The sequence below is a fragment of the Aedes albopictus genome, chromosome 1 (genome assembly GCF_035046485.1).
Source record: "Aedes albopictus strain Foshan chromosome 1, AalbF5, whole genome shotgun sequence".
In the NCBI taxonomy this organism is placed as follows: Eukaryota; Metazoa; Arthropoda; class Insecta; order Diptera; family Culicidae; genus Aedes; species Aedes albopictus.
This window is the reverse complement of record NC_085136.1, coordinates 257,072,440-257,084,977: the sequence shown is the minus strand read 5'-3', so window position 1 is coordinate 257,084,977 and position 12,538 is coordinate 257,072,440. Positions and strand designations below refer to the sequence as shown.

Here is a 12,538-nt window from a genome sequence, read left to right as displayed (position 1 = left end):
CAATTCACAATATGCATAAACGATGTGCTCGATGCAAGTAAGTACACAAAACGAATGATAGTGACCTTTTGCAACTTGGCAAAAGCACAGAATCACCTATTTGTTCTCATTCACAGTTATGCACGTTTTGTGTTTTACTGGTGGATTTATCACTCGAAACTTATTATGTGTGTGCATGTGTACAGGTGGACGACAATTATTTGGCCACACATTTTGACAAATTCGAATGTCCTTCTGATCCAATATTAAAACTGTATTTAAATATACTAAATAATGCATTTGATCAATTTGCCTAATCTAAAATAGATAAACAAGTCTCGCCAAGCATCTAGAAATGTATTTCTTTCAATATTGAGCACTGTGTTACTAAATAAAACATTTCCAGGAGAAAAAAATACTTCGTTCAACCGACACTCAGTTATTCAAATGTTTGCTGAGAGGTGTTAATGAGCACCACAGACGGTAAGTTTCCTACCATTCTACATCGCTCCTAAGACTTCACGATAGACAACAAAGTAAACGTAGATAACTTAAGAACTGCACAAAACCAACTCTCTTTTAGGAAAAGTATCAAGTTAAACGCGTGCCCACCTACGCTATTCACTATCCAAGTTTTAACAAAGAAAAAATAGCATATAGGTTCCCCTCAAGTGTAGAAGAATGCATACACAAAGAACAGAACCAAAACAATCTCACTCCCCCACGTCAATACGACCTGAGACAATACGGCGAGAGCAGTCGTAGCTTTCAGCCAAATTAATACAGACTATCACCACCATGCACCAGTAGTAGGGCAAACGAAGGAAATCAAAACTCCCCATTCGTCTAATCGCAGCAGATCCTGGACCTGGAGGAATGTCGTCGGAACGCAACGAGTCTGCGCACGGCAACCATAACAAAGACTAGCAGCACACACCTCCAGTTTCAACGGAAACGGACGCCATAGGCGTCTTCAGGATTTGTTAAAGTTTTGCCGAAACACTCTTTCGCAGTTAATGGCAAAGTAGGCTAGTACATGCAGAATGGATCAAACCGAGGTTAATGAGCTGCTGAAATTTCTGTTCAACAATGCACTTGAATGTGCTAAAAAGGAAGTCTTGTACTACTTCAATGGCACTACTTGCACAAGGTTGCACGTGTACCCAGATAAAAATAATGAGGATCACATGTTATGTAAACTTTCAGTCATCATGGTTTCCATTATGCATCGTGTAAATGCGTGTTATATGTTATGTAATTACTCTGATCCATGCTAAATTACATGATATTTCATAAGATTTGCATTACATGTCATGTAAACTTCTGTGATATCCCACGCTTAAATACAATTAAGTAATAACTACAAACTGTGGGTGTCTAGTTTCGCTTCCCGATCAAACCAGATTCAGTCCGTTTGTACCGAGTTTTAACTATTGGTAGTAGAATACCCTTATCCATGTATTCCATTTCTAGTAATTAGTTCATTTAACACAGTTCCCAGTTGATTAACAGGAAATGCGAAAAAGCTATAAAAGGCAGAACAAATTGATGTTAAGCTTCCAACAATTTACTATTACCGGTAAACATTGCTTTCCGAGGCAGAATAAGGCCGATAAGCAATCTAGGGAGGCCGTTTACAGTGTACAGCAGGGTGCTGCATATTTACAAATTACTTAAAACAGGAGTTTAAAGTAGCTTGTGGAGGGTAAAACCGACGATGATCTAGTACAAACCCTAAGCCGTGCATATAACACCGTCACTAAAAGCTAGAAGGAGGATGCAAAGAGCTCGCACCGATGAGAGTATGTAGAATGGGGCGAAGTGAGGCCTACAGAGCGGCGAAACTGGCGTGCTTCGAAATCTCTGCCAACAGCCAACACGACCCTCTGTATACGCGATCGAACAGGAGGTTATGGGCCTGTTACCTAAGAAGTTACTGAAGATAGCATTCCTCCAGGAATTCCTCCAAGAGTTTCTCCAGGAATTCCTCAAAGAATTTCTCCAGAAACCAGCAGAAAATCGTCCAGAAATTCTTCCAAAAATTTCTCCAGAGATTCCTCCGAGATTACTTTTAGGCATTTCTTCAGAAATTCCTCCAGGAATTCGTGAAGAAATTTTTGAAGGAATTCCAGCAGAAATTATATCAGGAAATCCTCCAGAAACTTCTTCAGGGATTTTTTAGGATTTTTTTTTTTCAAGTATTCCTCCAGAAATTCTTCCATGAATACGTCCAGGATCCTTTAGAATAGTCTGAGGATTACTCTAAGATTTCGTCCGAAATTCCTTCAGAGATATCCTCACAAATTCCTCCGAAATTTCTTAAGGAATTACGACAAAAAATCCCCCAAAAATTGCTCTAGATACTCCTTCAGGAATTACTACAGGAAATCTTTCAGGAATTTCTTAATAAACTCTTCTTGGAATCCCACCAGGAAGTACTCCAGGAATCCATCCAGGAATTCCTCTTAAAGTATCTTCAGGAATTCTCCCAAGAATTCCTCCAGGTATACCACCAATAATTCCTCATGGAATTTCTTCAAGAATTCATCCAGGAATTCCTCTAAGACATCTGCCTAGAATTCTTCCAAGAATCCTTCTAGGAATTCCTTCATAAAATCTTACAGGACCGTCCCCAAGAACTTCACCAGGGGTCCCTCTCTAATTTCTGCCAAGAATCCCTCCGGGAATTTCACCACAAATACCTGCAAGGATTTTTTCAAGCAATTTCTTCAGGAATTCATCCAAAAAATCTTCCACAAAATCCTTCATGAATACTTCCAAGATTCTTCAGGAAACCTCCAGAACATACTCAAGAAATTACTCCTGGGACAACTCCAGGGATTCCTCCGAGAATTCCTTCAGGCAATTCTCCAGGAACTGCTCCGAGACTTTTTTCCAGAGTTCCTCCAAGAATTTCTCCAGGAACTACGCCCATAATTCTGTTAAGAAGTCCTCCAAGAATCCCATCACGAATTTCTCAAAAACTTCCTCAAGGATTTTTTCCAGGAATATCTCCAGCTGTTGCTCCAAAACTTCTGCTAAGAATTATTACAAGAATCCTTGCAGGAATGCCTCCAGAAATTCTGTCAAGAATTCCGACAGGAACTCTAATAAGAATTTCTCCTAAACCTGCTCCAATGCTTCTGTCAAAAATGTCTCCAATAATCCCTCCAAGAATTTGGCGAGGGATTCCTTTATGAATTACTCTAGGAATTCCTAGAGGAATTTTTCAATAAATACCATCAGGAATACTTCTAGGAAATCCTTCAGAAATGCCTACAGGAATCTCCCCAGGAATTTCTTTCAAGAATTCCTATAGGAATTCCTCCAAGATATCCGACAAGAATTCCTCCAACAATCTAGAATTTCCTTCCATTAATTACTTCAGGAATACCTTCAAGACTTCTATCCAGAATTCCATCAAGAATCTCTCTAGGAATTTCTTCAGGAATTCCTTGAAAAATTCTTCAAAATACATTGGGTCCATTTGTATGCCAGTGGACACCTAAATAGCAGCACATAGAGATACTCGTAATATAAAGAGGTGCAACAGACACAATCGTGAAAGAATTATGCTGATAGAGTGAACACAAACTTGAGTAGAGCCTGTAGACCTGGAAGGTCCTGATTCCAGAATAGTTTGTAAAGTCTGGAAAATCTCATGAATGTACCAAAAGCATTATAGTTGTGTACTGAGGTTCCATCAGCCCCGAATATTTTTTACAATTTTATGTAGATATCGTAACCCAAACTTCAAAGTGTTTTGGAGGCCATTTGTATTCTACGGAATGTCCACCTACGACAATATCGAGTTGCTCGTAGCGAGATCTAATGGACATCAACGTGACTAAATTTCTTGAACCGAGTGAACACAAATGATGGTAGATGTTGTAGATCTCAAGAAAATGAATTCCAGAGTAGTTTGGATAACCTAGATCACCCAATTCATGAACCATGAATATTCTAGGAGTGCTTTGAAGCGTTCTGAGTACCACCGTAGACTATGTTGTGTGATGATTCATCGTGTATAAAATTTGGTATAGGATGTTAGATTTGTGACACAAACTTCGGAGTACTTTGGAGGCCTTAGAATAGCTAGGGTTGAATGTTTTAAAGCAAAGAAGATATTGCATTTCTGCCAAAAGTAGATCGTCCCGTTTACGGGTTAATCTGGAATGCCGAGATCCCAGCATTTTCTTAAACTTTCGCCGAGAGCCGCACAGCCGTGCGCTCTGTAAATGACTACATGACCGACGTTTCAACAACTTTGGCAGTTGATTACCGAGATTCGGCAACTGTATTGCTGAAGATCAGCTAACAAACCTAATTTTTACTGAGATAATCCCGGAATCCCGGAAGTACCCAATGGAATTACCGTTGGAATCTCGGAAGGGATTCTTGAAGCAATTCTAGAAGTAGTTCCTGAAAGAATTCCGGAAGGAGTTCGTGGAGGGATCCCGGAGAAGCTTTTGGAATACTAAGAAAAGATCTTGTCAGGGCTCTCGTAGGATTATAGGAAGGATGTCAAAAAGAATCTCTAAACAAATCTTAGAAGGAACTCCGAGAGGAATCTCGCTTGGCATCCCTGGAAAGAATTTTGGAAGCAGTTTTTGAAGGTATCTTGGAACGAATTCCTGAAGCAATACCTGAAAGAACTTCTAGAGGAATCCCAAGTGAAATTGCTGGAATTTCCAGGAATATTTCCCAGAAATACTTCCTGGAAGTCCAACAGAACTTCCGAAAACATAAAAAAAAAATATTAGGAGAATTTCGCATGAAATTCCTGGTAGATTTCCTCAAAACTCCTTGAGAAATCTCGGAAGAAATCCCTTGAAGTCCCAGAAGGAATTTCTAAAGGGATCCTGGAAGGAGTTCCTGGAGGAATCTCATATGAAACCATTAAGGAATCTAAGAAAGGATCCCAGAGGGAACTTCTGAAGGAACTCTATTGGGAAATTGACTGGACAAAGCAGCTTATAATCAGCTGAAATTTAATGAAAGAACATAGAGTGATTTAGATTAGGAAAATTCATCTTCCAGAAGCTTTCAGCGGGCTCTACCGACATTCCAGGGGAATTTCAGGGGCGTTCGAGAGGGACCCACGGCGGACCTTAGTGGGGTTTCATTGGCGTTCCAGAAGAAGAAGGAGCTTCAGGAGTTGAGGGTTTAGGGGCAGTTCAGGGTGCTTTAGCGGGTGTCAGCGGTGTTCCAAGGAGTTCCAGTGAGTTTCAGGAGTGCCTAGAAGTGTTCCAGAAAATGTCAGGGGTCTTCAAGAGGTTTCAGGAGCATTTCAGTGAGTTTCAAAGGTCATCCAAGGGGTTTCTGGAGGTCCTTGGGGCGTTTAGGAGTGTTATGGCGGGTTTTAGGAAGCCTCAGAGGTTTTCATGGGAACCCAGGGACGTTTCAGGGGCGTTCCAAGGGTTCAGAGATCCAGAAGTTTTCAGGGGCAATTTCAGACACTTTTCAGCGGTTTTCATAAACGTTCCAGGGGTTTTCATGCGGTGTCAAGGGTGTTCCAGGGAATATATCCTTGTTATCACATGAAACCCTAAAAATCCATGAAACTTTCTTGAATACCTTGTAAATTTCCCTTGAAACTGTCGTAAAAGTGCTAAGTTGCCATTACCACCGCAACTTTGGCCTAACATTTGAAAAAAGGTCCTCTGCTTTGCGTAAACAAGCTAGTTTGTTGAGGGGATTGATGTGCGTGTCCTATAAGTGTTAATTATCCATATTCTAATAAAACTCGCTGCCCTTTTGATGCCTTTGCTTAGGGTGGCTAGGATATCTTGCTCTACAATTCCATACATTGATATTGCACTTAAAGAATAAATTCAAAGTAACTGGCTTACTTGCATGATTTAGTTATGTATATATGTACACTTTTCTATAAGAAAAACTGTTAGCCCCTCCTTTTGCCAATCAGTGGGTCGAGGTAGACGCCTCTGACCAGCATCCATAGCACCAATATCCCTGAATTAGTTCCATATATTGAACCTTGTTTTGACTCGAAATCAACGCAAACTCCCGAATTCCGTCTACCTATTTCTAATTTTCTGATTTCACGATCTTCCCAACAAGTCAAAAATAGGTATTTGTAAAATCGCGAAAACTCAAACTGGTTGCGGCCACCTTTCTGCCAACTTATTTTTGGCCGTGCGGCGGTGATTATCCCTCTTTCTGGTCGACGTGTCACGAGTCAACCACCGACCGACCAACTGTGCCAGTCAGGGAAGCCCTGTTCTGATTCGTTCGGGGCGCTCCCCGCCTCCTGCATTACTTACCTGCTCGATGTTCCCTCCTTCTTCACCAACAGGGAAAAGTAATCACTTTTTTTCACGTCGCTGATATCAGACACTGATTATCAGCAGTACCACACCGTTCGACCTTTGGAACTGACGATAGGCGCCTTTCCCTCTACGGAATCGATCCCAATCCAGCGCACAAAATTTTAATAACAATTCGCCCAACTTGAATGAAATCACACGCCAAAAACAAAGATTTTTCTTTGGCTTCGTACGCACAACAACGTAATCGCCTCTTTTTGTGACCCTCTCGATCTAGTAGGCAATCAATCTAGTTGGTCACACTCTTTTTCGTCGGGGTTTCTGTTGTTGCTACACAATCCGCTCGGCACACTTTGATTTTTCACCCAGCCAGCAGAAAAAAAAGAATCGCCCAAAACTCGCAATAATTTTCCTTCGAGATGCTCACCGTCCGTTTTTTGCCTTCGCCTTTTTTCAGCTGCTGCTGTTGCTGCTGCGCCCCACCAGCAAAACTACTTATTTCGCACACACCACACAAGGATCTTTAATTATTGCACTCTCGCTACACCAATGATTGAATCGTCGTCGTCGTCGTCGTCAACACTCGAATCCGGATTCCAGGGTCTCCCCGATGGGCATTCTCCTCCGCACTCGGGAATCGCGCACAAACCGAACTCACGACACTTCCGCGAAGAATAATTCACTCGAAAATAGCCTTTATTCGCGATCGCGACCTCGACAAATCTATATCCAGCTAAATACCTTTTGGCTGCTGACGAATACACTCTAGGTAGGTAGGTATAATAATCTCCTGAACTTCTGGCCTGGCCTGATGGCTCTGCTCAGCTCGCAGCGATGATGATGGTGGAGCAAAAATGGGGAAAAAGTTGTCGTTGTCACTTTTGATGCAAGACTGCGAGCGAGCGAGCAGGCAGCCAGCGAACGAAACGACGCAATTTTTGTCACGTCCCAGGCTGTCATCGCAAACGCTTGGTGATGGTCGAGTGACGGCTGATTTACGATTTTGACGTGTATGGGAAGCGTTTGCCTACTTACACGCACACTGAAAGCAGTGAAATAATTTGTGGTCAAAATTCTAACTATATCACGGAAAGAATCAAGCTAGGTTGAAGCAACCCGAAAGCAACCAAAATTTTGGTTAAGGTTCAAAGTCTGATTTTGGTTGCTACAAGATAAACAAATATTATCTTCGCACCTCCAAATCGAAGTCGCGACTTGTTTGAGAGTTGCGAAGTTATCTCATGCGAAGCTAATGTCAAAGCTAAAACAATGGAATGACGGCGGCGTCGTCATAGCGACGTCCTCAAACCGTAAACAAACAGGTCAACGGGACGCCTTACACAGCAATCTAAAAGGGCAATTTTCACGAAAATATTGTTCAACAAGGAATTTAGAAATTTTATTTGCGCAGATTTCACTCTATGATGTTTCATTTTTGTTTTTATGAACATTTTTGTTATGAATTAAAAGGAAAAGTATCTCAACAATGTGTATGCGCTTAAATTTCCTTGTTTTTAGGTGTAAAACATTTCAACATTCTTTTACTTACATTTGGGTACTTTATGGTCAACGTGCATATAAGTTCGCAGCTTCCAGAGTGAGTTGCGATCGGACTTTGATTTTTATCAAAATTGATAATATTAATTATTATGTATGGGTTTCGTTTACAACAAATGATTTTTTCAAGTATTTTTTGCCTAAATTGTTTGGTTCTTTCGAAGTACTGTTTGCTTCAATTCAAACCAAAATTACACCTTTCTTCTTGCCTTTCTTCAACCCCTGGCATGATTATTTCTACCAAAAAATAGGTGGACGAAAAAAGTCTATCGTTGGTATATCCAAACTAGATCTCAGGTAGGATTAAATTTATTGAACTCGGTAAAAATTACCTAAAAATTTGGTTGGGTGAAAACCAACCTAAAAAATGGTTCGAAAGAAGCTAAATTATTGCTGACTGCACCCCAAACTGGACTGTCACAATAGTGTGCACACACCTTCAAAGTGTGATTGCAGCGCAGGGACACGTCGGATCGAGTTGAGGTCTTCGGTGCACTTATTCCTTATAAATGGAGGAATAAGTGCACCGAAGACGTCGAGACGATCCGAGGCAAATGTGCACTTTTATCACAGTTTTTAGGCGTACCAAAAAAGTGTGATAGTCCAATTTGGGATGTAGTCTGCAATATTAGTTTGTTCACTCCACGTCTCAGCACACTGCTAGCTGCGTCGCGTCAGTCGTAAATCAGAATGCAAAATTCTTCGAAATTCGACACTGACGCTGACACCCAATACCAGCACCTGTCGAACACGTCCGTTCGCTGCAAAATCCGTCCAAAGAAGGAAGAGAAAACCGAAACCGAGCAGGCTTGATGCTCGGCTTGATTCGACGGCCTCTTCTTGTTCGGCGCATCTGTCATTGAACCGATTCGTTATGTCGACTCAGTGTTGTCAAATGCACTGGAATAAATTTGCAATTTCGAATCGAATAATTTTATTGATTTATTTCGAAACACAGTTTTATCAACATTTTTATAATAGGGCGTTATGGTTTTTAGGCGTACCAAAAAAGTGTGATAGTCCAATTTGGGATGTAGTCTGCAATATTAGTTTGTTCACTCCACGTCTCAGCACACTGCTAGCTGCGTCGCGTCAGTCGTAAATCAGAATGCAAAATTCTTCGAAATTCGACACTGACGCTGACACCCAACACCAGCACCTGTCGAACACGTCCGTTCGCTGCAAAATCCGTCCAAAGAAGGAAGAGAAAACCGAAACCGAGCAGGCTTGATGCTCGGCTTGCTTCGACGGCCTCTTCTTGTTCGGCGCATCTGTCATTGAACCGATTCGTTATGTCGACTCAGTGTTGTCAAATGCACTGGAATAAATTTGCAATTTCGAATCGAATAATTTTATTGATTTATTTCGAAACACAGTTTTATCAACATTTTTATAATACGCTATATACACTACATTATTCCCCTCCTCTACTCTTCTTGTGAAATTTGATTGAAACCAATAATGTTATTGTCACTTGCGTGGTTAAAAAATGCATGCAATGCATTTCCATAGTTTATATGAAAAATAATCTACACTTGTGTGTCCATATAAAATCCAAGTTTAATTCAAAATACATTACAATCAATCTTACTCCAAAAGAACATCAGATCGAATTTCAATTCATATCTTATCCAAATCCAATCTAAATTGATGAAAAATTCTGTCCAAATCCAAATCAATCTTAATACTGACGAGCGGACAGAGTCTACCACACAGCGGAATACAGCGTCAAGGAATTCGGCACAGAAAGAATTTGCACACGCGAGAATACTTTTACGAAATAACTTTATTTAAAGAAATTGGGTACTTAACACGAACGAACTTGTTCCGTTGAACTTTCGGTTTGGAATGATTTCTTCTCTCGTCTCGCTCTCTGCGAGGGGCGAAATGTCAGGCACGACAACACCGCGGGCGAACCAAGGTGTCTGTAGTGAAGAGGTGCTCCATTGTACTCCGACACTCCTCCTCAATGAGCAGCCTTTTCACGTCTCCTTCTGGAACCCGAGCATGTTACAGAACTTCTGGTGCTTGAGGGGTCCCAGGGGCTTCGTTAGAAGATCCGCAAGCATTTCGTTCGTAGGGCAGTACTCCAAGATGACCTCCTTTTTCTCACAGAGCTCCTGGATGAACCGCTCCTTGGTGTCTATGTGTTTAGAACGACGGCTTGATCTCTCCGACTTGACAAACGCCAAACAGCTTTGGTTGTCCTCCCTTAAAACTGTCGGCGCAACTTGGGCTTCATCGAAGTCACAGAGCAGCTTCCTCATCCACAGCGTCTCCAAGCAAGTCTCGCTCAGAGCCACATACTCAGCTTCCATACTTGATAATGTAACTCCAGTTTGTCGGCGGCTTGCCCACGAAACTGTTCCTCCGCCGAACGAGAGCACGAATCCAGTCGTTGAACGTCTGCTTTCAATGTCGCCGGCCCAGTCGGCATCCGAATACCCTGCCAATGGTTGGTTCAAGTCTCCACCCAGTCGCAGTTTGTAGTTCTTCGTCCCTTTGAGGTATCGTAAGACCCTCTTTGCAGCAGACCAATCCGACTCACATGGCGCACTCACTTTCCGTCCCAAGATGGCAGTACAAGCAGCAATGTCCGGCCGTGCGATCACAGCCAGGTATAACAACCCTCCAACTACACTGCGGTACTTAGTTGCATCTTCGAACAGACCGTCTTCCTCTTTCTGCTTCGGGTAACCAATATCCATCGGTGATTTGGCCGTCTTTGCGTCTCGCATTCCGTGCTTCTCGATGAGGTTGTCGATGTAGTTTGAAAGGCTGATCTGGTAAACACCGTCCTCTTGCTGAACTTCCATGCCCAGAAAATGACGAACTTTTCCGAGACACGTAATCTCGAACTCTTCATTCAGGCTTTCGCAAATCCGTCGAACCTCCTCCTCACTCGACGATCCAACCAGGAAATCGTCAACGTAGACTAGCAGGTACGCCTTGACTCCATTGTTGTCTCGTACGTATAAACACGGATCCGCTTTCGACTGCACAAATCCTCGCTTCAGTAACGCTTCATTCAATCTCCGATTCCAGCATCTGGCTGACTGGCGTAGTCCATATATGCTGCGTTTGAGCCGGCAGACCAGCTCCTCCTGATCGGCCGCTCCGTGGCCCGGCGGCTGCCGCATAAACACTTCCTCTTCCAATGATCCGTAAAGGTACGCCGTTTTGACGTCCAGATGTCGCACAACTAGCTTCTGTTTAGCGGCCACGACTAGGAAGGTTCGCAACGTTGCATGGCTTACAACGGGCACGAACACTTGGTCGAAATCTTCGCCGAACGATTGGGTGTAGCCCTGCGCCACCACCCTGGCCTTGTGTTTCACAATCTTGTTGTTCTCGTCGCGTTTGATCTTAAAGACCCACCTCGAGCCGATTACCTTCTTGTTTGGTGGCAATGGTACGAGATCCCAGGTCCCGTTCTTGGCGTGGGATGCCAACTCGTCCTTCATGGCATTCCGCCACTCAACTGTCTTCATCGCTTCACGGTAATCCGTTGGTTCCTCCATCGCGCAGGCCGCAATGCCGGCGGCAAGATCCACCACGAAATCCTTGTAATGCTTGGGCATGACTCCTCTGGTCGACCGAACCGCCCGGCGCGGGCCGGATGATTCCCCTTCTTCCGCATCCTCAAACTCTTCAGCGCTGCTCAAGTTATCTTCTTCTTTCTTCTCCACTAACGGCAGCAGCTGAATTTCTTCTTCTTCACGTTGGTCGTCTCGATTCTTGTCGGCGGGTTTCTCCTTTTCAGCTCGACGTGGCACCGTCATCGGCACCTCCACCGACGAACTCCCGTTGTTCAGTTCGATGAACCTTGCATCACGACTGATGGTGATTTGATCTGTTTCGCGGTCAAGGAACCTGTATCCTTTGTGCTCCATTGAGTAGCCAACAAAGGTTAGCTTCCTCGCCTTGCTGTCCATCTTTGTCCTCTTCACAGATGGCACATGAACGTAAGCCTCGCTACCGAACACGCGCAAATGTCCCAGGTCTGGTTTACGTCCCCACCATAATTCGTACGGTGACTGCTTCACTGACCTAGACGGCAACCTGTTTTGTAGGTACGTGGCAGTACGTATCGCCTCCCCCCAGAACCGTTTCTCCAATCCCGCATCGAGCAGCAGACAGGTCGCCATTTCGGAGAGGCTCCTATTCTTCCGCTCAGCGACTCCATTCTGCTGGGGAGAATATGGTGTGCTGAACTGTGGCTGTATCCCTTCCGATTGGTAGAACTTGCGCAAATCCTTGTTGTTGAACTCGCCACCGCCATCTGAGCGAATGACGCGTGGCTTCCTCCCAAAATGGTTCTCTACCCATCGCACGTATGTCTTAATAGACTCCGCCGCCTCCCACTTATTCTTCAGCAGGTAGGTAACGGTAAATCTACTGAAATCATCAACTAGGTTCAAAACATACCTGTTTCCGCTTGGCGTAACATTTGACATCGGTCCACAGAGATCCGTGTGGACGATATCGAGCACCTGAGTTGACTTCCGCTCAATCACTTCGGGGAAAGGGAATCGGGACGATTTTCCCTCCAGACAACACTCGCATACAACCTTCAAGCCACAATCAGTCACACTCATACCTGTTGCTAGTTGTTCCTTGTTGATTCTCTCGATGGCCGCCCAATCACGGTGGCCGAGCCGCCGGTGCCATTGGTGCTGGCAGTCCTCCCGGTGGCATCCAGCTGACGCAATCAT

General features: G+C 43.6%; 1 protein-coding gene across 2 annotated transcripts in view; it reads right to left on the bottom strand.

The window, feature by feature from the left end:
• LOC109623042 (atlastin) overlaps nt 1–7,169 on the bottom strand; it is an 85,786-nt gene extending 78,617 nt beyond the window's left edge. The window contains exon 1 of one of the 2 annotated variants that reach the window (XM_029860279.2): nt 6,694–7,169. The gene's annotated coding sequence lies outside the window, so the exon portion shown is untranslated. Of the gene's footprint in view, nt 1–6,263; nt 6,657–6,693 lie in introns of those variants that run through there. The other variant, XM_029860281.2, reaches the window with a different exon arrangement.
• Nucleotides 7,170–12,538: the final 5,369 nt, after the last annotated feature.